The sequence below is a fragment of the Vitis vinifera genome, chromosome 8, assembly GCF_030704535.1.
Source record: "Vitis vinifera cultivar Pinot Noir 40024 chromosome 8, ASM3070453v1".
NCBI classification, from domain to species: domain Eukaryota; kingdom Viridiplantae; phylum Streptophyta; class Magnoliopsida; order Vitales; family Vitaceae; genus Vitis; species Vitis vinifera.
The window spans coordinates 5,828,377-5,853,218 of NC_081812.1; positions in this window are offsets into that span (position 1 = coordinate 5,828,377).

Sequence of the window (24,842 nt, forward strand, 5' to 3'; positions counted from 1 at the left end):
TGCAAGGAATCCGAAATAAGGCCCAAAATGGATCCAAAATACAGCCCAAAACTGATCTGGAGCCCATAGGCCCAAGCCATGTAGGAATTGGGCTAAAAAATCACCAAAATCAGTGCTCCATACAAGCTGACTCGATGAACCGATTGAACCAGATGCCAACTGGTCGAGCCGGTTAAGAAAAATTTTAAAATTTTTACAGAATGTTACTTGAAGAATAAGGAGTCCATTAAAAAAACGGTGTGCGATTCCAAGGTCGGATGAAGGAGATATGATCAAAACAAATCCAAGTGCTCCGAATTCTGACTTGCTTCAATGAATTCTGCCTAAACTGAAACTTTGGGAATCAGTTGAGAAAAAATTTAAAATTTTTACAGAATGTTCCTTGAAGAATAAGGAGTCCATAAAAAAAACAGTACGTGATTCTGAGTTCGGATGAGGGAGATATGATCAAAACAAGCCCAAGTGCTCCAAATTTGGACTTGCTTTAATGAATTCTGCCTAAACTGAAACTTTGGGAACCGATCGAGCCGGTTGAGAAAAAATTTGGAATTTTGACATAATGTTCCTTGAAGAATAAGGAGTCCATAAAAAAATGGTGTGGGATTCTGAGGTTGGATGAGGGAGATATGATCAAAACAAGCTAAAGTGCTCCGAATTCGGACCAGCTTCAATGAATTTTGCCTGAACTGAAATTTTTGGGGGGCCTCACTTCCTTCCCTATAGCATGATGTGAACAACTAGGGAAATTGGCCATGACGGAACTCCAAAATGAACTACACACTCGCACTACATTGGACCGCAAATGAACCTACACAAGGCTTAGAAACCGATCAAGGCCAAAAGGGGGCCATGGTGGGGTCATATGAAAACATGGGTGCATGTGACACCCATAGGATAAAATGTAAGTGTCAAGTGACAAAATTGAGGGTCTACACCCTACCTTATATCCAATGAGTAGATTGTCATCTACCTACAAGATCTTAGAGCATCACCATGCTCCCTTATGCTTTCTTGTACACACAAGACCTTTTGCTATGAAAATGTTTGGTTGTTATATCTCATAAATGAGACACACTATAATAGATATGAGTTATCTGATAGATTTGAGTATGATTACTGTTGAAAAGGTTTTCCATAGTTGAAAAAAAGTTTCAAACTATAACCTTTAACTATAGTCTTAGCCACATAAACTCAAGTTTTCCATCTATTTTTGTGTTTCTTTTGTAGACCAACTTACACTTATGAGTTTTATCCATTTTGGTGCTTCTACAGGAACCCAAACTATGTTAGACCACAAAGATTATAACTACCTCTTTATAGCTCCTTACCTTAAGTGAGCACAAACACTACTCATTGCTTCATCATAATCTATGGGACATAAACCTCCCACTATGATGAGGTACTGGTGTACTAGAAATCATAGGAATGGTATGTCTTTAACCCTCTAGATCTATAGTAACCTATGCAAATGTGAGAATATCTTCTAATATATCCTTCAATCTATATCACTCTGCCTTATTCCTTATCATAGTCTTCATAAAAAATCTGACATTTGTGTTAACAAATATCTTTTAATGATCCTGACTATAAGGGTAATAACCTAAAAATCCTCTTAGATATCTTATAAACTGATATATCTCTTAAGAAAAAAAAAGTATTACATAGTATATAAGACATATCCCCAAAAAATCTAGGAAAAGATGAGAAATCTATTCATGATCTCACTATGTACATCCAAGTTTGATATCTTCTTTCCACCTTTCCACTTTGCTATGGAGACCTTGGTGCACATAACTAGGAAATAATCTCGTGCTCCAATGAAGAGAATCAAACTTAATAGACATATCACCTTGATTTAATCGAAGTGACTTGGTATGTATACCCATTAGGTTATCCAATCCTGCCTTAAATTCAATAAATGTATCTAAGGCATCGAATTTTCTATGTACATATCCAAACCTAGAGTAATCATCAATAAAAGTGATGAAATACCCATACCCTCCTCATGCATGGACACTAAAAGTTCCATACAGGTTAGTATGCACTAACTCCAAACATTCCTTGGCTTTAATCCTTTTAGTCATTTTACCATCTATATAGGATTTGCAAATTGGAAGATCTTTTAGAATCAAAGAGTCCAAACTTTACCAATCCTTGGATCCTATTTAGATTAATATGGCCTAAGACTAGGTGCCAAATGTTTAATTAGTGCTAGGTTTAATTCTGAGATCTTACTATTCTCATCATTTGGCAAAGTGATAATGGAATACATATAAAAGAAGAAAATCTTACATTCCACTAACTTGCACAACTAACCTCACATTTGAAGCTAAGAAAAGTAGAATCCCATCATTTAACCTTTTCACTTGTTGAATATCTTATAAGGACTCACATATAGTGGGCCTAAAATCTATCCACCATAAATAGTGAAATCCACCACTAAATATTTAATAATGAGAAAATGATGTATACTTCACTTTTTTTCCTTTAGGTAGACTAGACATTTTTTTTTCTAGTGTCCTAAAAGGTCACAAAGGAATCACTTATCCCTGAGCTTGCTCTCTTATTCTTTCTTTTGAACTTTTTTATTTGGTGTTCTTATTCTTCTTCTTGACAGAAGAACCTGAAGAACCTTTGACTTCCATATGAACACCCTATAATCTTTAAGAATCCCCTTAGTCACTTTGAAGGAAAATGACAAAGTCTCTAAGATCATATGAATACTAGTGTTCATAACAGTCATAAAATTAGCTTGTCAAAGCTTACCTAACCTTATCACCAAATAACTATTGCAAATTAGAAAGATAATATCAAAGTCTCTAGTCATAGACATGTGTTGCTATTGCAACATATTATCCAAAGATCAAAGTATTAGACACTTGGTCTTTTGATTTGTCTAATACCACCTTGATATACCACTCTTTCCTTTTGATAGGTTAGTTCATAAGGAATAACAAACTCTTCTTAAACTAGTTTATATTCAATTTGTTACTATATCCAGAATAAAATTAGTCCAATTGATTACTTCTTAAATTAACTTGCTTGCAATTAGTTACTATATCCAAAATAAAATTAGTTCAATTGATTAGTTGAGCTTAACCTATTATGATAAAGAAAGTGATAATAAAACCAACATGATATCTGTAATAAAGAATGTAACCAAGCATATGTCATAATTAAACATTCAAAGCAATTCGTAATTAATTTAACAAAAATGTAGCACTCTCAAATTACATGCCCTTTTGCAAGGTATCCTAGTATCATAAGAATCAAGCCTATGTGGGGTAGGTCATGACCTTATAACTAGTTAGAGACCCTCTCAAATTGATCTCCTTGCCTTAACCATAAAGACATCTAAAGGCAAGATAACATATCTTTTATTTGGCCAATAGAATATGTAAATAGGACCACATGAGGTGATTTTACTATTTCATATCTAATGTCAAATGTATAATCGTTGTCCTTGAACTATCAATGTCACCTAGTAAAGAACCCCACCATAGGGGTGGTTGCTCCCACTACAAACATATCTAGTCTCATCCATGTGGAGAGTTCATATCTTCTTATTCTTAAGGCTAACCCATTGTGAGGGTGGTGATGAACCCAAATCAAGATGGACTCAATAGTGGAGGCCATGGGTTTGCCTAAATCCCTTTCCCACTTAATCTTTTGAGACAAATAAGAGTATTTTAAAACCATTAGTAATCTACTTTGAAAAATTTCAAAAATATTTATTTCCTAATTAGATACATAGTGTAATACAAAAATATGAACATGAAAAATTAAAATTTCATGAGAGTTATTTTCAAAAAAAAAAAAATGATAAAATATTCACTGTCAAAATTTAAAATTTATTTTCATAAAATTCTCCTTTTATACACAATTCTAATTAATAAATATTTTATCTAGGAAAAATTTCAAAGAAATTTATTCCATCAAATTACTAAGCCTTTTGGTAATAATCTTTTAATGATAAATTATTTCTAATGAAGATTTATGAAATATTTGTTTTTCAAATTGGAAACTCTTGTACAGTAAGGAAATTGCCGATTTGAGATTTTGAATAATATTGAGAGCACCTTATCCAAGAAAGGAACTTTTGCTTCTCATATTAAAAGATCCTCATAAGATTTACTTTTATTATTCCTTACTATTTTCCAATTTAATAAATATTTCCATGGAATTTTTATAATAATTTATTCCATTAAATACTACCTAAAATAGAACATTGTACTAATTCCTTAATTGATAAAATATTCTTTATGAAAAATTCCAAAAAATGTTTATTTCCAAAAAGGAACTAAATGATCCATTATGGAAAGTATTTTCAAAATATTTTATACGTTCATTAAATTACTAAAACTTTCCAAAGTTATTTTGATAACCCTTCTTATCATAAATTCTTTATCATGAGATTTTCCAAATCCATTATTTATCTTTTAAACCGAGACTCCTATATTAAAAAAATTGCTCTCTTATTACTTATCATTGAACTAATCTAAACAAAATAATTTTCTCCTTCTCTCTGTGAGAGAGAGCTTGGAGGACCAACTATAAGTATAGTTTTCCTTCTCTCATCAAGAAAGAACAAGAAAACCTCCTAAAGCTTAATAAACAGATAGTTTTAAAGAAATAACAATTTTCTTAACAATAACTAGTTTAAATAAATAATTTTTTTTTAAAAAATATTCTCATAAAAATCTACTAAGAATGCCAAAATACTTTTCTTTAGATTTTAACACTTATTTTGGTAACTTTCTTAATTATAAATTATCTATTATGAATTTCCAAGTATTAACTTATTTTCTTTAAACCAGATCTTGTGTAAAATAGGAAAAATATTATTTTATAAAGATTTGGAAAAAACAAGAGTTTTTCCTTAAAAGAAATATTTTATTCTTAGAGATTTCAAAGATTTGAGAAGATTTTAAATAAACTTAAATTCTTTGAGAACTAATTTTAAAAAGAAAAGAAAGCTCTTCAATCCTTTTCCAACTTATTTTTTCTTAAAATAAAATTCTCTAACCATGCACATTTCAATTTAAATAAGTTTTCTAATTTTGAAAATGTATAAAATTTATTTCCAATAAAGAGTACCAAATATCTTAAGACCACATATGCAATTAATCAAGAGCATATAACAAAAACAAAGGAAAAATTAAAAAGAATATTTCTCATGGCTTTTAGGAATCTTGTTGCATATTTGGTAATTAAAATTTGCATAAAATCCAAATGATCAAAAATAGTATTGCAACCAAAGATAGGGTTAGTGAAAATTGAAAACCCAAAAAGCCCAATTGCTACCAAAAAAGAGCCCAAAAGGAGAGGCCCAAAATTTAGCCCAAACAACCAAAAGGAATTGGATCCATATGCAATCCCGTAGCAACATGTTCTTTGTGTAGCATTGCTTCAATTAGCCATATCTTTCGACTCCGAATTGCAATCCATTTGAAGTGTTGAATTTTTGACTTCCTAAGATGCAAAATCATATGTGATTTTCCCCAAGAAACTTACTGGAAGTAGCCCCAATTTTGGCTCAAAATTGACATCATTTTGCTGCCATGCACTTTGCACAACCTTGCTTCAATTAGCCATATCTCCCTCTTTTCAAATCCGAATTGTGATTCGTTTGAAGCATTGGATTCCTGACTTCATAAGATTCGAATCCATATGTGGTTTGCCCTAAGAAACTACTGTGAGGTAGTTTCTATTTTAAGTTAAAGTTAACATCACTATTCAACCATGGATCTCAAAACAAAAATTTCCAAGAAACTTTTTTTTTTTTAACCACCATGGAATCTAAAAAAGAACCTTTAAGATTCTTTTTTTTCGCTTGGATCACCACATGCACCTTTGATATATATATATATATATATATGTGTGTGTGTGTGTGTGTGTGTGTGTGTGTGTGTGTGTATTTATTTATTTATTTTGGATTTGTTGTAAAAAAAAATAGTTATTTTTAAGAATTTCTTTTTCTTTTTTGAAAATTTAAGAAGTTCAAATTTTTTCAAAAAATTTAAAGGGGAAAATTAAAAAAAATGTTGAAAAATGTTTTAAAAAATAGATTTTTTTTATAAAAAAAAATTATTTTCTAGAATTTTTTTTAAATAAAATAAAAAATGAAAAATGAAAAATTGAACTTTTCTTATAAATTAAGGAGAAAAGTTAGATTTTGTTTTTAAAAACAAAGCATATTGAAGCTCACATAAAAATGTTCATATATATATATATATTGAGGGAAAATAAATAAAACCAATGATTTTGTTTTGGATTTTTTTTGTTTTTGTTTTTTTTTAAAGGAAAAAAAATAAGAAAGAAAAATCATAAGTGTCACTCCTAGAAAGGAAAAGCATGTTTGAGAAATATCGAGTCTGGGTCCAAGGGTCAGGTTATTTATCGAAAAAGTATGATAATAAGTCATAACACCCCTTTAAACCCTAAAATCAGGTCTCTACTAATAAAGTCGAGGCAAGTATGACAATTGGCTAATTAATCGATGGATACCAATGAATAAATATGAGATAAGGTAAATCATGCATAGAGCGTAAAATAATAAATAAAATGGAAACTAAAGTGTACCTTAGCATCGAGCAATAACATTCTACATGAGAAACATGGTTAATGTATAATGATGAGTGTAAAACAACTCATGCAAGTCATAGGGCTAAGCAAAGATTAGTTGTTAGTCAATCAAGCATAGTAATTAATAATCAAAGGAGAAAAATCATATGTTGGGCCCACCAATTGATTTTTCATAAATTAATCCCATAAATTCCATTAATTTTAGAATCATAAAATTTATTCATGTTTATTTAAAATCAAGAGAAAATTAATAAAAAGATTAAAAATCAAAGAAAATATGAAAATGCATGTTGAAAAGAGAAATATGGTAGTAAATGATTTATTAAAATCAAAATTTTATTTGCCTAAGGAAAGTTTGAGAATGAATTTTTGAAAGCTAAGATTATTCAATTGAAAACAATTTTGAAAATTTAATTTAAAACCTATAAATTCTCACCAAAATAGGGAAAACAAACCAAGATGGGGAAGTTGGCCATGCATGCATGGGTCACATGCACGGGGAAAGGAGGGGAAAAGTGCGTGCATGCTGATATTGCACTCTGAGTGACAAGTGAGGAGACTAAACAGGTTGTGCACCTCTCATTGCAAATTCATATAAATTCATCTTTTCCTTCTTGAATAGGACAAGGGTGAGGAACCAATGATAATGCCTTTTCTAGACATAGAAGTAAGTTGGTCATGTCTGGAGTTAGTATCTTCAACCATCGCCAATGCCATCTCTGACTTAAGATACTAGTTTTAGGAACTCTTTTGATGAACCAAGCAATTCATGCATTCGAATCCAGCTTCTCACCTCTGGACTGCATTCTCTACCAACTTTTTCTCTCCTCATCTATAGGCTATTTTTAAGGCTTATAGTCCTTAACTTCTAGAATCTCCATGGTTCCATGAGGTCACAAAAATTCGTCATGCAAAGTACTGATGGTGCTTTGAGTAAATACCTATTGAAGTAGTTGTTTTCTTAGCTTGGACATGTTGTCTTATGGATATAAGGAAAATAGTGAATTTGTCCTACCCTAAAACAAGTAATCAAAGAACAGAAAAAGGAAACAGAAACTTATCAGTATTGTTGGTTGAGATAGCACTGTCCTTAAAGTAGATCCACCCTCCTTAAAGACAAGCTCGGTGCACTAGGGAACCAATCGTCTACCTCCAAATTCAACAACCAGTATAATTTCGCTTTAGGTGCACTCAATAGATGAGATTTGTATAGACAGGTGTAGTGATGAACGTGGTTGCTGTAGTGGATTTGAACGCAGAGTCTTAATGGGTCTCTCCCATAAAATTGGAACCACTAACGCACAAACCGCGTAGGATGCGTGTGTATACGTGACACGCATTAAGGGATTTTGACCCAAATTGCGCGAAACCTCATTGAAATGGGCTTGGGCCCCTTGGGTGCTTGAGGCTCCCCTACACCTCCCCACAAGTCCATTAGGCTAAGGAAAGTAGGTTAGTTACTATACCCACTAAAGATGTTCCTCTTTTTCCTATGTGGGACAAGCTAAAACACAAAAAACACACACTTTATTATACACTCTTCCTACAAGACATTTCATCCAAGGTTTTCACGTGTATCACATTCTCATTGCGGAGTTCCACTAGACTTTCAGAAAGTTCAAAGCGTTGCAAAGAGTAGGCTCCAGTTAGGGCATCACTGCTAGGGTTAGAGAAATTGTACAGGACATTTTAGTAGTTTCTTTCAGTTCCCTTTTTTTCCAACCTCTCTTGTTTATCAACAGTTTCATCAGTAACTAGGGTATTAGCTTTATTTCCAATGGGTGAACCAAGTGATTTTGAATCCATTTAGAAACCGCTCGAGTAATGGGGACTCCCATAGGGCATATGTGATTTAAGGTCTTCCAATGGAGACGAGGTTGGCGACCAAGTTCCATCAAACCCAAACCTTGGACCTTGATTTCCATTTGATCAACTTTATTCTCAATGACTCCTTGAGTGGCCAAACTTAAACGTCACTTCCGTAGATACTTCATAGTGGGAAAGGTTGTCATCATCACCACATTGTTCTTGTTTGGTTGATTGGGAATTACCACCAATGTAGTAGCTACCACACATAGGGATGAAACTATGCTTCTGCGTATTCATGCAAATGGACCGGTGCCAATGGCAATAGAGAAGTGGCTGAGATGACGTAGATTGGTTGGAGCTAGAGGGTCGAAGCTGGGTGGCATCTATGCCCAAGAGACTTCAAAATATTAAGAGAAATGACAAACCTATTAATCCAAATATTCCTTCCATCTATCACAACCCAACCTTTACTTTGGAACTTTTCTTTATCATTAGAGTGAGAACAACTCTAAAACATTACTCTAGAAATGTGCTCATCAATTCCTTAAATTGGAGGAAGGCCCTATTTGCATTTTTACTTCCAATCTAGTTTGACTATCTTGCTCAATATGTTTAGGACTAGCCATGTCAACGAGCATCAACCTTCCTCCTACACTCATTGAATTCATGCTGATCAATTTGTCTATTTCCATTGGTATAGGTCCATAATCAACACCTTTTCATCAGTAACATAGACTTTCATTCCTTGAAATATAGGTGGTAGAGAAACCAAGGTGGATGCTTCAAATTCAGTTGAATTAATTTTGTATTTTGGAATTTTCTCTGCAATGATAGGCCTTGCTATGTTCTTCGCAGTCTTGCAAGTTGCCTTGTCTAGATAAGACCATTTTTTTTCTTCTAGAAATTAGTTAAATCAATCAATTCAACCATATTCCGGATTTTTCACCTATCGAGGTGTGTTTGGAAGCAAACATTGGGGAGTTTTTGAATCTGACTAAACTAGAGAACGAACAATAGGATCCTGGACATCAGTGGGTTGGACGTTAATGAAGAGATAATACCCAATCACAAGCCCAGTTGAGATCCCTATAACACCTCTATAAAGTTTGTTTAAGCTCGTCTCTAAACTTCCTACCACACATGCCATCACTGCTAGTGTTGCATGAATAGACTCCAAAGTACAGGAAACTGATGATGTTGCATTGGTATATGAATGTTCACATTCATCAATAAACAAGCCTTCAACTCGATGAAATTGACGATCTAAGACCCTCAACAATCTTACAAGAAGATTTTTAGGAACCAAATTTAGAAGCTTTATTGCATGATGGATCCAAAGCCTAGGTCTGCATCCTGATATTGCCAAACCTGAACGCTTTCTTTACTTTCAATGGAAGACCCATCAGTAGCCTCAATGTACAACTTCATAACAGACTCAACAATCTACTTTTGTCCTCCTCACAAACCCAAACTCTTAGTGCTAGAAACTCTCTATCTCTTGCATTATGCTCATTTGACTTTAACCAACATGACATGGCATTTAGAAAGACCAAAGTTAGTCGTGCCTTTGTCATTTGACCCATAATTCCCTTGTTCACCTTCACCGTTCTCACTACCAAGGTCTTCCCAAAGTGCACTCAATTGATTCGTTTAGCTCTCCATCTTCATGCTGAAAGTCATGTCCCATCTGAAGCTCACTTGCTTTTTTCCATATTAGCTATAGGACTAAGATCATCTTGAGAAACATCAAAATCACAACCACTACCAACTATCTTATCAACATGATCCACAGGATCATTTGAAGCACTTATGCGTTCATCGTGACTGTTAAAACCAGGGGATGCAGCTAAAAATTATACATAAAAAAAACCATTAAAATGGTTGCTAGGTTTTTTTTGGCATACTTTTCCAATATACACAAATGTTGGGTCGATCAATAGACCTGAGACTGTAAATCTTTGAAGTTTAGTGCAGTTCTTCACCATTACTGCTCAATTTGGAATTTAGGAAAGAATTATAGAGCTTGCTAGAATATGTATTTGGACATGGTAGACACTCATACATGCTTCTCCATAATGAAATGGTGGCTAACACTACTACTTATAACACCACACCAACTTTATCATAAACAACAACCCCCTCACATAGTCTTCCAAACTCATTTTCCTAGAAACAAAGAGAGAAAAGATGCAATTAACAAAAACATAACAAACAAGCCCTTCAAACCAAACACCATTTCATGATCAATCCATATGCTTAAAAGGCTTGTGGAGAGCAACCAAATCCAAATTTAAAGAAAAGAATAGAGATATGATCATTAAGGTTGTAACGACCCATACCCAATCGTGTAGATATTATCCTCTTTGGGCCCAAAGAAACCCTCACGATTTTAAAACGCCTCTACAAGGTTAAGAGGAGTCTTTACCTATATAGCACTAGAAACTTTCTCCCTTATCCGGTGTGGGACATCACAAACGTTCCCAATGCAGACACAACATTCTCATTATGTCCTATGGGATTGCGGGGTCAAACAGATAAACACCCCTTACGGGACCAAACAAACCCCCATATCTAGTTTGACGATTGACTCTGATACCATTTGTAATTACCTGCACCCAACCATGTAGATATTGCACGCTCTAAGCCCAAAGGGGTTCTCACGGTTTTACAATGCGTCTACAAGATTGAGAGGAACCTCTACATATATAACATTAGGAACTTTCTCTCTTATTCAATATGGGACATCACAAAGGCACAATGGAATTGAAAAGAAATATTACTCTCACACCAAACCAAAGGAATAAGAGATAGATAAAAAACATCAAGCTCACAAACAATGTAGCAAATAAAGCCCAAACACAATAAAGAAGGAAAGAAGAATAGTGCGATATGGGAGATAACAGGAATTACATAGAAAACTTACTTGTGAAATCCTCTGAAGCAAAGATGGCTTGGCTTTTCTGTCATCCTCTTCATTTTTCTGGTTTCTTCTTTTATGTTTTCTCTCTTTCTACTTTTCTATGAGCCTTTCTCCAGACAAACCTCACCAGCTAAACTGCTCACCTCTCTTTCACTCTATTTTCTTCCAATTTTCTTACCTCTCAAGCCTCTGCTCTCTTTCAGTTCCCTAAAATCTGCTCTCTCTCTCAACTCCCTGGAATCTACTCTCTCTTCAAGCTAAAATTTCTTCTTTCCTTACTTGCCTACTCTTTGCACTCTCTATTTTCTTTTTAAACCTTTTCTCGTTGCCTAAGACACACTCACTAGAGAGAACCCTCTCTTCCTTTCCTTAACAACCCACACTCCGCTAAAATGTTCTTCCCTTCTCTTACTTGCTCATTCAGACACCTTCCCCTTTCTCAGTTTCTTGCAGCTCCAAACTCCCTTCTCTCTAAAATTTTTCTTTCCTCTCAAGTCTCTCACACTAGCCAAAAAACAAAAGCTCTCCTCTACCTCACACCTGCTCCCTCAGCACTCCCCTCACAACTCACTAACCTACCCAATCGAAGTAGCAATCACCTCTTGAAACGTGCCCTCACCTACAAAGACTCTCTGCTACTCTCAACAAACCACCAGAATATCTTCCTTGTGCCATGTGTCCTCCCTAGCTATCAAAACACCCCCTAAAGATGGTCCCCAAGAGTGAGAAAAAGTGGAGCCCAAAATAAGGGTCTACAATGTTATTTGTAAAATTTTATTTTTAATCATTTTTTGTATTTATATAATTATTTTATAAAACAATTCTTGAAAAAATGAAAACAACTAAAAATAATTAAAATTTATTCTTAAAAAAATATTTTTTATTAAAAAATTATCAAACATATCTTCAAATTTGAAAAACAAATTTTTTATTTATTTTTAAGAGAACTATTTTCAAAGGTAATTTGTAAACATGTTCTATGTATCTCATTTTTTTTAAGTTTACTTGGATGATCAGGGCATATGTCAGTTGCTAGTTATTACTTTCCTTTTTTTTTTTTTTTTTGTAATATTATACCTTTACTTAAATTTCTATGATTTTTAAGTTACATTTCCTGAAATAAAAAGAAAAATATATAATCCTTTTTTCTTTTGCCTTTTTTTTTTAGTTAACGTTATAATTCAAAGAATTCATTACATCAAAAAAAAATAAATAAATAAAATAAACGGAGGGAAGTATTTGAAAAGATGGTGATTTTAGAAGGAAACTGTTTTATTTATTAAGTATTAACACGTTTTTTAAATTTACCGCCAAAAACATTTTTAAAACAATAAAAATATAATTTTCTTATTTAGAAAACCAAAAAGCTTTATCAGTCAAAATTAAAACAATTGAGAATGATCCAAAGTGGAAAGCTAATTCCATTAGCATTACCGCCTACCCCCTACCCCCTACCCCCTACCGCCTACCGCCTACCGCCTACCGCCTGGCTTATTCCAAATGGAAAATAGAAAATGGAAAATGGAAGGAGCAGAAGATTGAGAGAAAACCGCAGTTTTACATTATTGTTGTTGAGAGCGGAAACAGAGCTAGTATGTTTCATTATTTTAGATTTACTCTTTCCTTCATATTTGCAGTAAGGGAGAGGAAGAGTGGCAAGCTACAGACAAGTGGGAAGCAGAGAGAAGTGGGAGGTGGTGAGTTGTGTCGGTCCACTAGGAAACAAAAGCTTAAGTGGAAGGCAGTGGAGAATCCACTTGGCTCAATATTAAGCTTACTGCTGTTGCATGCAACCTATCACAGCTTGTGACTCTTATGTTACAAGAGACCAACACCAAGCCTCTTTCTTCTTCATATACCCTTTTGGCCGGGAGGAGCTAGAGTCTGATTATTAGCAGAATGGTGGTTGAATTGCAGCATCCTCTCAGCTTCAATCTGAAATTCACCAAGCAAGAAGAGGAAGTCGGTTCAGACATCATCACCAGCGAGTCTCCTCACTATTATTGCCTCTCAAGTATTCTCTGTATGTACGCGTGTTTGAACCTTGAAGGACTATTTACATAACTTCATTTCTTCTACCTGCTTTTCTTCCGTCACCCTTTTTTCTCGTTGCTGGTGTAATGTTAGCATTATTCTTCTTGTTGTACGGTATCCATGGTTGCTGATGTTATATATGCATGTCCTTCAAAGATTATTCTAAATATACTATTGCTTCTATTAACAAAAGACACCCACAAGAGAAAACCATAGAGACAATCTTAGTGCTAGTCTCTTTTTATGTTGTTGGTCATTTTCTTTGTTTCTTTCTGCTTTTCCTGGTAAACAGTTACATATATAGCTTGTGCATCCAAACTATATTATTTCATTTGTGCATCCAATCCACCAAACAGTTAAGGTTTGATGATTACTTCCCTTACATATTTAATTTGCAGATTCTCCAGTGTTATTTCCATTGTTAGCATAAATTCCTGGCCTCTATTATACTTAATGTCCCATTCGGTCCACTGGAATAGGGCTGTGACATTGGAAATTTCTGGTATTTTTGGACAAATTTTCAGGGACTCTTGGACTCAATCTATTCGATGGATTAATTCTTCTATTTCCATGAATCATTTGGCTCTAGCAAACTCAAACTCCCTGTCTAGTGTGTTCTGGGTGCTAACTACAATTTAGTGTTAATAGAGAGTTGATACCAACCAAGTGGATGGTCCAGGAAGTAGCTTTCACCCAAAAATGGTGCAGGTTGGTGTGCCAAAGAAACTACTTTCAACGAAGATCACTTACAATGAATAAGGTAAGAGCCTGGATGTTGATTTGGTTTTTGGGTCCTATTGAGTTCAAGGGGTTTTATTTTTTATCTTAGGCCTAGTTGCATGTTGAGTGAGCCCAACACCAAGTCATATAAGGGTGCTTGGACTGGATTTTGAGTTCAAAAGCATGTATGGAAAATTGGACACCTTTTTCTATGTTTAGTTAAGCAGAGTTTGTTGTTGGGTCTGTTATCCTTTGATATGAAAGGGGGAAAAAGAAACCAAGAAAGAATAGTAAAAGAAAAGAAGTAGAGGAGGAAAAAGAAGTGAAAAAAGGAAACAGCTGTTTTTCTCCTTTGCTCCCCCTTTCTCATTTACTAATTCTTTGTCAGAACATTCACAAATTGATCCTTGATTTTCGCAAATGGAGTTCAAATCTAAGAAGAGTAGAATTTTTCTTCGGTAAATTGTTGATCTACCTTGATATGGCTAATGCTGTAACTGTGAAGAGCATGAACTATACTAAGTAGGGCTTCATTGTCATTATCTCAACTCATAGGTTGCTTGCCTTCAACATCAGTTCTTTGAGAAGGATCTCCAACCAAGAAAATTCATAAACACCATGACCCATTACTCTAAACTTCAACTGCTTCCTACTTTGTCCAGTTACAAGATAACACTTAACAAAGTCCATATGCCAATATGGATTTTCTACCAACAACAGAACTTGTATAATGCATATTTATAAAGGCCTATAATATAGTACTTTGTGAGTAACTCAGCTTCCCATAAACAACCTCTAGATGGTGAGAAAGTAGGGAAATCCATACATTGAATGATAACATGCAAGGCATAAGCAAATCCCTTGACTAGTGAGAGACATAGATCAATATTTTCACAAGTCTCTGATAAAGTCGTGAATCTGTAGAGGATTTCTGCCTTGATCAACTTAATCTGCAATTCATCTTAATTGGAGTATTTGATGGACTGCATCCTAGTATCCCCATTTCTTTCAGCAATGGTAACTTATTCCCTCTGATCAGAAAAACTACTTTTCTCATATCAAGCAATCTCAATTCCAGAAGATATCTTAGGTGCCGACTTAAAACATTTTTCCTTAGGTATTCGTTTCACAAGGAAATCTCAGTTGCAGCGGTATATTCCTCCCCACCTTTTTGCTTGACAGAGCATTATGTATGGCCTATTGTCTGTCTCAATTGAAGCTTTAACAAACCTCTCAAATAATCCTCTTGGAAACTATTTCAGGTCATAGAAGTCTTTTTCCAAGTGGCATATGGTCTTCTCTCTTCCTGAAGCTTTGAATCCTAGAGGTTCTCATATACTTTTTTGGAAAGATCACCATGCAAGGACACATTCCGTACAGAGGCCAATCAAGTTAAGTCACCAATTATAGAAAAACATGCTCAGCAATTCATTTTGGTAAATGGAGCAAAGCTCACACAATAGTCTATTGTCATAAGTTTATATAAACCCTTAGGCTACCAGTTTAACTTGATATTCATTACTATTCTAGCCCTGCGTTTCACTAGAAACACCAATTTGCACACCACAGGCTTTTATTTGGTAGAGTAAACAACTTCCAAGTTCCAATATCCTTCAGGGCTGTCATCTCTTTAGACATTGCCTCCCGCCAAATAGGTAAATTAGGCTTTTGAGGCACTTTAAGGAATGGAAACAAAAAAGACATCAAACCAGAACAGCAACAAATCTAGTAAATAAAAAATCACAGGACACAAAGTTAATAAGGTAATGAATACACATAATACATCTTTTTCTATGAGCAACAAAAGATGGAATTGAAGACTCTTCTTTGAAAAGGAAAAAAGAAAGAGGTAACATCCTAAACAAATGTAAAGTCCATCCTAATAAAAGGCTGTCTACAGGAAGGATGATAGTAGTAGTATCCTTTTGGTAGAAGAGTATCCCAATAGACAAAGAAAAATAAGGGATGATTAGGACAAAAGAGACAAAGTTTGGCAATTGTAACTCATGGGATACAAGTTGAATATGAAGAGAAATAGGACACGACATACTTTCAAGGCAACATGAGAAGGAACATTTACGGTAAATTAAAAGGAGCAAGTAACTATGTGGAAATAAAAAATTTTCCCCTTCATAGCTCCATTTTATTCATAGTTGACATGATATTGTTGATGAATTATGGAATGGTCAGAGCGGTAGAGAGGAGAAAAACCTTGATAGATGTTTGAATCTCATGATCAAATTGAATTGGACAGCAGTAATATTACAAGAGGTAGAAGCCAATTGAATGGCAACAATCTAATGCTGCATAAGAGCTCAGACATTGATAAATGTGTTCAATTCTTGAATCAGATTCAGTTGCGGCTGGAACAATGTTATGAAACATACACAGTAGTTTGATATGTTGAAAGGAAAGCCTAGGTAACCTGAGGTTAGTTATTCACAAATGTTACAAGAGAGCCATATCTTAACAAGATACTAACAGGGGAAGCCCTCCCCAAATGGGTGTTAGTGTCAACAACATTAAAAGCAGTACTTCTATTACCATACAGATGCAAAACTTTACAAAATTTTGACAAACTCAAAAGGTTCATTCTAAAACTTAGCAATGGGATTGAATTTACTAAATTTTGGAAATAAAAGGAAGCAGTATAGCAAATAAGGATGCCAAAAAGATGATGTCACTTTATTAGTTCAAAATCTTAACTAGAATTATAAGAATTAAAAGTGAAGAAAATTGACGGTTGGTGCATCCAAGGTGAAAATGTCATGATCCTTGTGACCAGTCCTATTCATCTTCCCTGTTAACAAATCTTGAAACACAAAATGGGAGGAGGAAAAGCTGCCATTGCACATTTTTACCAAGAATGGAACATGAAGAATATATCGTGAGTATAAGGAGGGGGAGGATTGACACTGCCTTACTGAAAATAGAAAAAGGGGAACCGTTTACAATGATGTGATATAAACAAATGAACAAAAAGAGAAAGAAAGGACATGCATGATAAGAAGTTTCTTAATCAATGATTCAACCAATGGGCTAGACAATTGAGGGATAAAGGAACTAAGAATAGAGTATTGAGGAATAGAAGAGCTAGTTGTAGAGAATTGTGGAATAAAAATGCTAAGAATAGAGGATTGAGGAATAAAAGAACTAAAAGCAGACGTTGCAATACATGATTATGCAAATGAACAATTAAAAAGCCATATTATAGTGGAGTGTTATACTGTTGGAAGTTCTTCACCTTTGAAATAAGCAAACTAACCTGCAGACCAGAAGAAATTGGTCAAGAAGAGAAGAAATTATGAGCGACATTGTGAGATGAATATCAAAATCTCTACAGGTTATCAAATTATTCCCTCAACTGTTTGAGTCTTGGAAATACATGGACAAAGACTTTTCGCAATTAGTTCCCTAGGATGAATACCAAAATGCTTGAATATTGTCAAAGTATTGCTCCAACCAGTTATGGTTTGAGAACTAGAGAACTTCTTACTTTGTTTACACTGATCAATACTTTGGCAAAGCTCATGGAGAGTCACACTCCTTATTTAGGAATAGGTTTAGGACACAACATCTTATATCTCATTATCAGTCTTTATAGACATAAGTACACCAACCTTTCGTTGCCTGGAGAAAAATAACCATAAAATCACTATTAAGTATTCTACTCTCCATATCTCAAAAGTAATGTTATTTGAGTGAGGTTCTTCAAGTTGCACATTCAATAACCAAAATTCCCATTTCTATAAGAGGTACAAGTGCTGGTTTATCTAAAGTCAAGTAAATTATCCTGTATAATTCTATTGTAGACAGCTAAACATTTGAAATCATTTGAACCAACCACATATCCTTACTCAGAGAATAGTTTGATTGGTAGCAGTTCCCAAGTCACTACCACTAAACATATTGCCCTAAAAGCACATATGCTGGTTTATCTGAATTCAAGTAACTTATCCTATATAATTCTATTGTAGACAACTAAACATTTGGAATCGTTTGAACCAATCATATATTCTTGTAATTGGTAGAAGTTCCCAAGGCACTACCACTAAACATATTGTCTCAAGAATCACAATGGAGAGAACTAATCACTAGAGCCACTTAAGAAATTAAAAATAATAAATAATAATAACAATAAAAGTCACACACTACAATGGGCTTACACAAGCATCACAAAGGTCACTAGAAAGGGAAAAATGAACTGATGCATTGACATGGGAAGCCCTCATTTTACACAAAACACACACACTAATCACAAAAAAAAAATAATAATAATAATAATAAAAAAAAAAAAATTGAGCACCATGCAAACAAAATACTCCCTCAAGTGCCAAGGGTACTAAAGAGAGAAATCTTGCACTTAGATGACATAAAAAATTTTCTTCATTTTTTTATCCCATTAAAAAATGTTCTAATATTAGTGCAGAGTTATTGACTAAATTGGAAGTCAAATCAAAGAATAGTAACTATTTTTTTCGCTCATAAACCATACGAAAAAAGGGAAACTCTACTTAGATCTTTCAAGAAAATTCCCAAAATCCAAATTTCAATGGCTTAAAATCAGAACAATCAAAGTTAGGTTTGGGATCCCTATTGATCGTATGATGGCTTCAAATGAGATAACAACCTCTAAATCCTACAAAGCAAACCCTATATTCTTGAGAAAAACATAGGATATCTCAATTGAGAAGGAGAGAAAAAGGAAAATACAAGGTGACCTAACATAAATGAAGCCCCATCTATGCTAACCCAAGATGCATCCTCCTCTCCAAACTTAGAAAGGTGTGTTTTGCTGGACTTGATTTTGCAGTTGTGTCCGTATGAAAGATGTCTGAAATCTCGCCTAACTCTTATCACTAATTACATTTCATGATTCTAGTTCAATATAGTAAGTCATAGATCCTTGATGCCAAGTGATTTGTTAAAAATAAAAAAGGCGTAGGATCAGAATATTGAAAAAAAGGTTGGACCAAAAAAGAAAGAAAGAAATGGAAGGGTGTTTTTCTTCAATGGGAGAATTAGTAAAGCCCTTTGAAAATCCAATACTAATGATTTGTATGGCTTGTGGCAAATAAGAAAGTCAATAGTAAAAATTTGCTTCAAGTAAGCAAGGTCTTCTGAAACGTTTGGTCTAGAGTGGTGTGTCATGTGCAAGGGGAAGTACGGAATTAGTTGTTCATGTGTTTTCAAATTGCCTCACAACCTTGGCTTAGTGATATAGAGGGTTTGAGCAATTCCAACTCTCTAGTCAACTTCGCAAATAGTTACGAGATGTGGCATTCAACTGAATGAGAAACAACATGCCATACAACATCCAATTTGCACTTCCAACAATCAAATATAGTGGCAGTGATGACATTTAGAAATTCTAACAATGATGCATCATCTTGAACCATGATGCATCATACAAATCACAACATATTGATTGTGATGACATAAGTTTTTTTTAGAAGGAATTGATTACCATCTCAACATTTGTGTTCCAACCTCTTTATATATGTATGATAAATTGTTCCCCTATAACAGGAGGTTTTGATTGTGATATAACCATGAAGGACTTTGCAACTGGGAATTCAAACTATGAAACTTTCTTGTCTAAAATATTGACAATGGTCATTCTTTGCAATTTAAACTTTATGAGTCTTTGATCATGCGTAATGAATTTAGTGATGTTAGGATTTTCAAGTAATTCCTAAATCTTGTGTGAATTTCACGAATCTTTACAATGTCTTTGTTTCTTAAGGAGTCATAGTCCCCTCTAAATCCTAATGGCAATGTAATCTCTACCTCTACCTAGGTGATTTACTAGTGAAACCTGTGATATTGTGATGACAATGTTTTCATTAAAATGCATCAAAAGTTATATGTTACAGAAAAAAAAAAAAAAAAAAAAAAGCATGTACCCTTTCATGTAGGGCTGATATGGATTCCATCATCAATTCTGTTTGTAAAGGCAAGAAATTAAATTCATAAGGTACAAAGCATCCGAATCAGTAATGTGTATATGATTACACAAAATAACATTTTTAATTTTATGACTAGATCATAGCATTTATTTGTTATTAATGCTACTACCTTAGTAATTAAAGGCGTGGTCAACACATAGTTTAGTTTATTTTTAATTTTCATTAAGAATCATGAAGATTCAAATAGGAGTTAAAGCTCATTACAAAAATCTCCTCAACGATTTTACATCAACACATAGTTTAGTTTATTTTTAGTTTTCATTAAGAATCACAATGATTCCAAAAATAGAAGTTAAAACCCATTCCAAAAACCTCCTCAATGGTTTTATATTAACAAGAAAAATAAGAGAATGATGATTTCTCATTGAACAAAATAATTGGTACACAACAATATATATATATTGTTCCAGGAAAAAAACTAATTTAGAAAAGTCAAACCTATAAATCCCATGATTGAAGGGATTATTTTCCTAACTAAATATATACACACTGATTTTTCAATTAGGTTATAACAACTGTACAATTCAACATATATCAACACATAGTTTAGTTTCTTTTTAATTTTCATTAAGAACGACAAAGATTCAAAAATAGGAGTTAAAACCTATTCCAAAAATCGCCTCCATGGTTTAACAACAAGATAACAAGTATGAGTGGATGGACTCCAAGGAGGGATGGTTTTTTCCCTAAAAAAAACTAGGAGGAAGAGAGAAACCCAAAGTTAGTATTCCTTATGAAAGCTAGGTCATAGACCATAACATGTTGCAGATGGAGTTAACGAGACATTTTCGAGCATAGTAGGTTTGGTTTCTTCATGAATAATTCAGTTGCTCTCAACTCATGTATTCTCTCTTAAATTGTTTCATATATTTTTGAGTGCTTAAGCCAAATCTTAAATTTAACATAATAGTTGGATAAACCCTAGTTTTTATAAATAGGTATATAAGGTTTGACTTCTTGAGCTCTCATTCTCTTTCCAATTTGTAAGTTTTATATGGGTCAATTTTAAAATTCTCGACTCATTTCTCTTCACCATACTTGAGGTATTGTTCCTATAAATCTGTGTTAGTTTGCTTTATGCTTTAATCGTAAAAAACTTACAATTTTTTTAAAAATATTTTAAACATTTCTATATTAAAAATTGTAAATGGCCAAGGATTAAGATGTTGAAACGATGTTAGAATGGTATATCAACCAAGCTCACGAGCAAGTCGAGGGAGGAAGGAATAGGTTGTGGGGGGTATAGGGAGGGGGGAGGGGGTGCTGAATGGACCTTAATAGGACATTCTCCTAAGTGACAACTTTAAGGAGATCCACTAAGTTATTGAAAAGTACACAAAACAAACACTAAATATCAAATTTTTATTCCCATATAAATTTTAGGGGGAAAAAACTATTTGATGTTAGTAATAATATTTAGTTAAGTAATTAATTTTAAAAACTTGAGAACAATAATAGTAGTAACATGTGTGAACCCTCAAGGAAGTATTAGGAATGTAAGAGCTAGAAGTTATTATTGTTTGGGTTTGATAATCAAAATCCATAATACGTTGCATGGGTTGCACATGTAAACACATCCATAGTGGACAATTTTTCTTTCTTGGGCTTCCCAGGGTTAGAGGTGGTTAAGAAATTCAGTGCTTAGATTCGTTAAATTATTGACCCATCTCACGATTTTGGGTGTTACTTTTGTTGGAAATGGAGGTATATGAAGTGGGGTATGAAACTGCATAGCTAGGCTAAGAGCTAGATTGGAAGAGTTTTCTATTGGATTTTTTGCACTTCCTCCCAAGCTTCTTCTAACTTTGGGTTCTTTTGTTAAGCCTTTTAGGAGCGTCTCTTCTATGGTTTTCTAGCTTTTCTTTTATAATGCTTGAGCAAATAACTCATCTTTCCTAGAGATTTCCCTTTCTTTTAAGACAACAAGGCAATATAATCTCTACCAAGTATCTTTAGTTTGAGAAGTAATGAGAATTGTGTGGTCCAAGAATATTGAGCGAACTTTGTTATATTTCAAAGGACCCTATAAAATATTAAGTCCTTGTATTTATTAAATTTAACACGCAGTCTTAACACTTGAAATCAAAATCACGGGCTTTGACATATAATAGGATTATGGGATTTGAGAAGTTCAAATCACAAAATTTTGAATTCTGTGAGATTTCAACTCCCTTGAATTATTAAATTTCTACTCTTCAAAAGTTAGGATTTTGATATTGCAATTTGCACAAATTAAGATCAGCTATGTTATTTGGGATAGTTTGGTGAAGTAGAAGGTTTCCCGTTGCACGTAGGTTATGTTCAAGTAATTCAAGTGCAAAAAAGAATCAAAGCCAACTTAATTATTTTAGTTCAACCTAAAGATCAATTCACCAATTTGTTTGCATTTAAAAATATATTTGAATTATTATCATGATATAGAAATAAAAGATAAAATCAAAGCATAACTAAAATTAATAAACACTAATTCTTAAGTGGATTGGATTTGGATTAGTAGGATTGGATTTTGTTCAACTAAGATCATCCTTTGGGTAATTAATGGAGGAAATACATTGAGGTAGGACAAGAGTAGACACATCCAACTTTAAAATTGTTGAGAAAGCAATTTTTTTTTCTTTATTCAAAAGTAAGATTTTGGGAATTTTGTGGTTCTTGTTTAGAAAGTCAAATATTTTTCTACTCTTATTGTTGGAAGATTTTGTGGATCTTGTGTATCTTTTAGCATTCACTTTTTTGTTAGGTTTGGATTGTATATCATTTCAGTTTCATTTTCTTGTATCACAACTGTATATATATGCTATAATTTTTTTTTCTTGAATAAATCAAACAAAATTAATTCCAATTTTCCTCATATCATAGTAATTTAAGGTTCTAGACTTTTTTTTTTGGTTGGCCTTCATTGTCAATGGTTTCAACCAGCGTTCATTGTTGGTGTATTTCCTCTTAATCTATCCAAATGTCTAAGGTAACATCTAAATATTATGATTGATCAGTAGGGCAATCATCTAGCCCTTATGAAAATCCTACACATATGCTAAACAACTAGAACTTCCTACAATGGTCGTAGTGCGTGAATTTTTTTGTGGAAAACTATGGTTTTTAGTCATTGCATTCCTAACAAAATGATATATAGTATTTATAGTATATAATAGAAAACTAAATTTCATAAAATTAGGAAGTTGTTTAATTCCTTGAAATCCTCTACTTTACAAATAAAACAAGAAATGTATAGCTATACAATCTCGAAATTAGGGAATTAATTCCCTAGTATTTTCAATCAATCTAGAAAAAGGGGGAGTTAATTTTTTGGTATCTTCAATCAAATTCGTCAACACTCCCCCTCAAGATGATGAGTAGATATTATCTATTTCCTATTTTGCTACTTTTCTAAAATGAGTAATTGGGTAGGTCCTTTGTTAGGATATCAACAAGTTGCCCATCTAAAGGATTTGAAGGAGTATAGATTAGTCCAGTTTCTCTTTGATAAAGTGTCAACCCACTTCAACATCTTTTGTACGACCATATTGGACTAGGTTATAAACAGTATCCTAGATCATCAATAAATATTTTCAACCAAAGTAGTTCACAGATTCTTTATGCTATGATTTTGAACTTTGCTTTTGCACTAAACCTAACAACTACAACTTGTTACTTCTTTATCTCATCAAATTTCCTCCAAAAACAGTACAATACCCAATGGTTGATCTGTGGTCTATTACTAATTCATACCAATTTGCATCAGTGTAAGCTTCCAAACTTAAATTTCATTTCTCTTGATGAGCATTTCCTTATTTGTAGTAGATTTTAGGTATCACAAAATTCTATGTCCAACCTATAAGTGATGCCTTTTTAGGGGAGTGCATGAACTAGCTTACTACACTCACCACATAGGCTATATTATCTCTTGTGATAAATAAATGAGCCTCCCAACTACCCTTAGGTAACTCCTCCTGTCTATGGCTACATTTTCTTATGCTTCTCCAAGCTTATAAGTTTATTCAATAGGTGTGTCAACAAGCCTGCATTTGAGCATCCCAATTCTTTAAGAAGATGGAAAATATACCTTTATTGGGGGGGGGGGGGGGGGGGATATCATTTCTTGAATGAGTCACTTCAATTCCCAAGCAATATTTGTACTTACCAGTCTTTTATCTCGAATTTTATGGCGAACCTTTTTTTAATTTTCTTCAAAATTATCCTCTTTCAAAATTATATCATCTACATAAATAATTAAGGTTATGATTTTATCAATTATTGGTCATTTAATAAAGCAAGTACGATCCCTTATTTAATAAAGAGAGACTGATCCCCTTAGCTTTATCAGAACTTCCAATTAAGCTGTAATACCTAGCACTAATGAATTAAATAGGCAATAATGATTATCTTAGTACTTAACTTTAAACGTGCTTAATTAGATGTTAAAACTAGTTTAGTGCTTATCTTATTTAATTATGAATTAAACTTTGATTAAGGTTAAGTGGGATTAGTTAATGACTTAAACATGCTTATTATGTTCTTTGGGGCAGATTAGAGTTATGAAAACCTAAAGGGCTAATGGGTAGTTGTAGGTTTAATATTGGTTAACTAGGAGGACTAAATTGCAATATTGGGAAAGTTGGGGTTGGTGGCAGCCATGTGGCCTGCCATCACCTACTTGGCTACATGAGGACCTCTTTATAAGGGCTTGCAGCCACGTTTTGGAGCATTGTCCCTACAATAGCCTGGATTAGAGAGAGAATCTAGAGAGAGAAAGTAAAGATTTGAGTTCCTTGTAATAGGTAAAGATCACCTATATAAAAGAATCA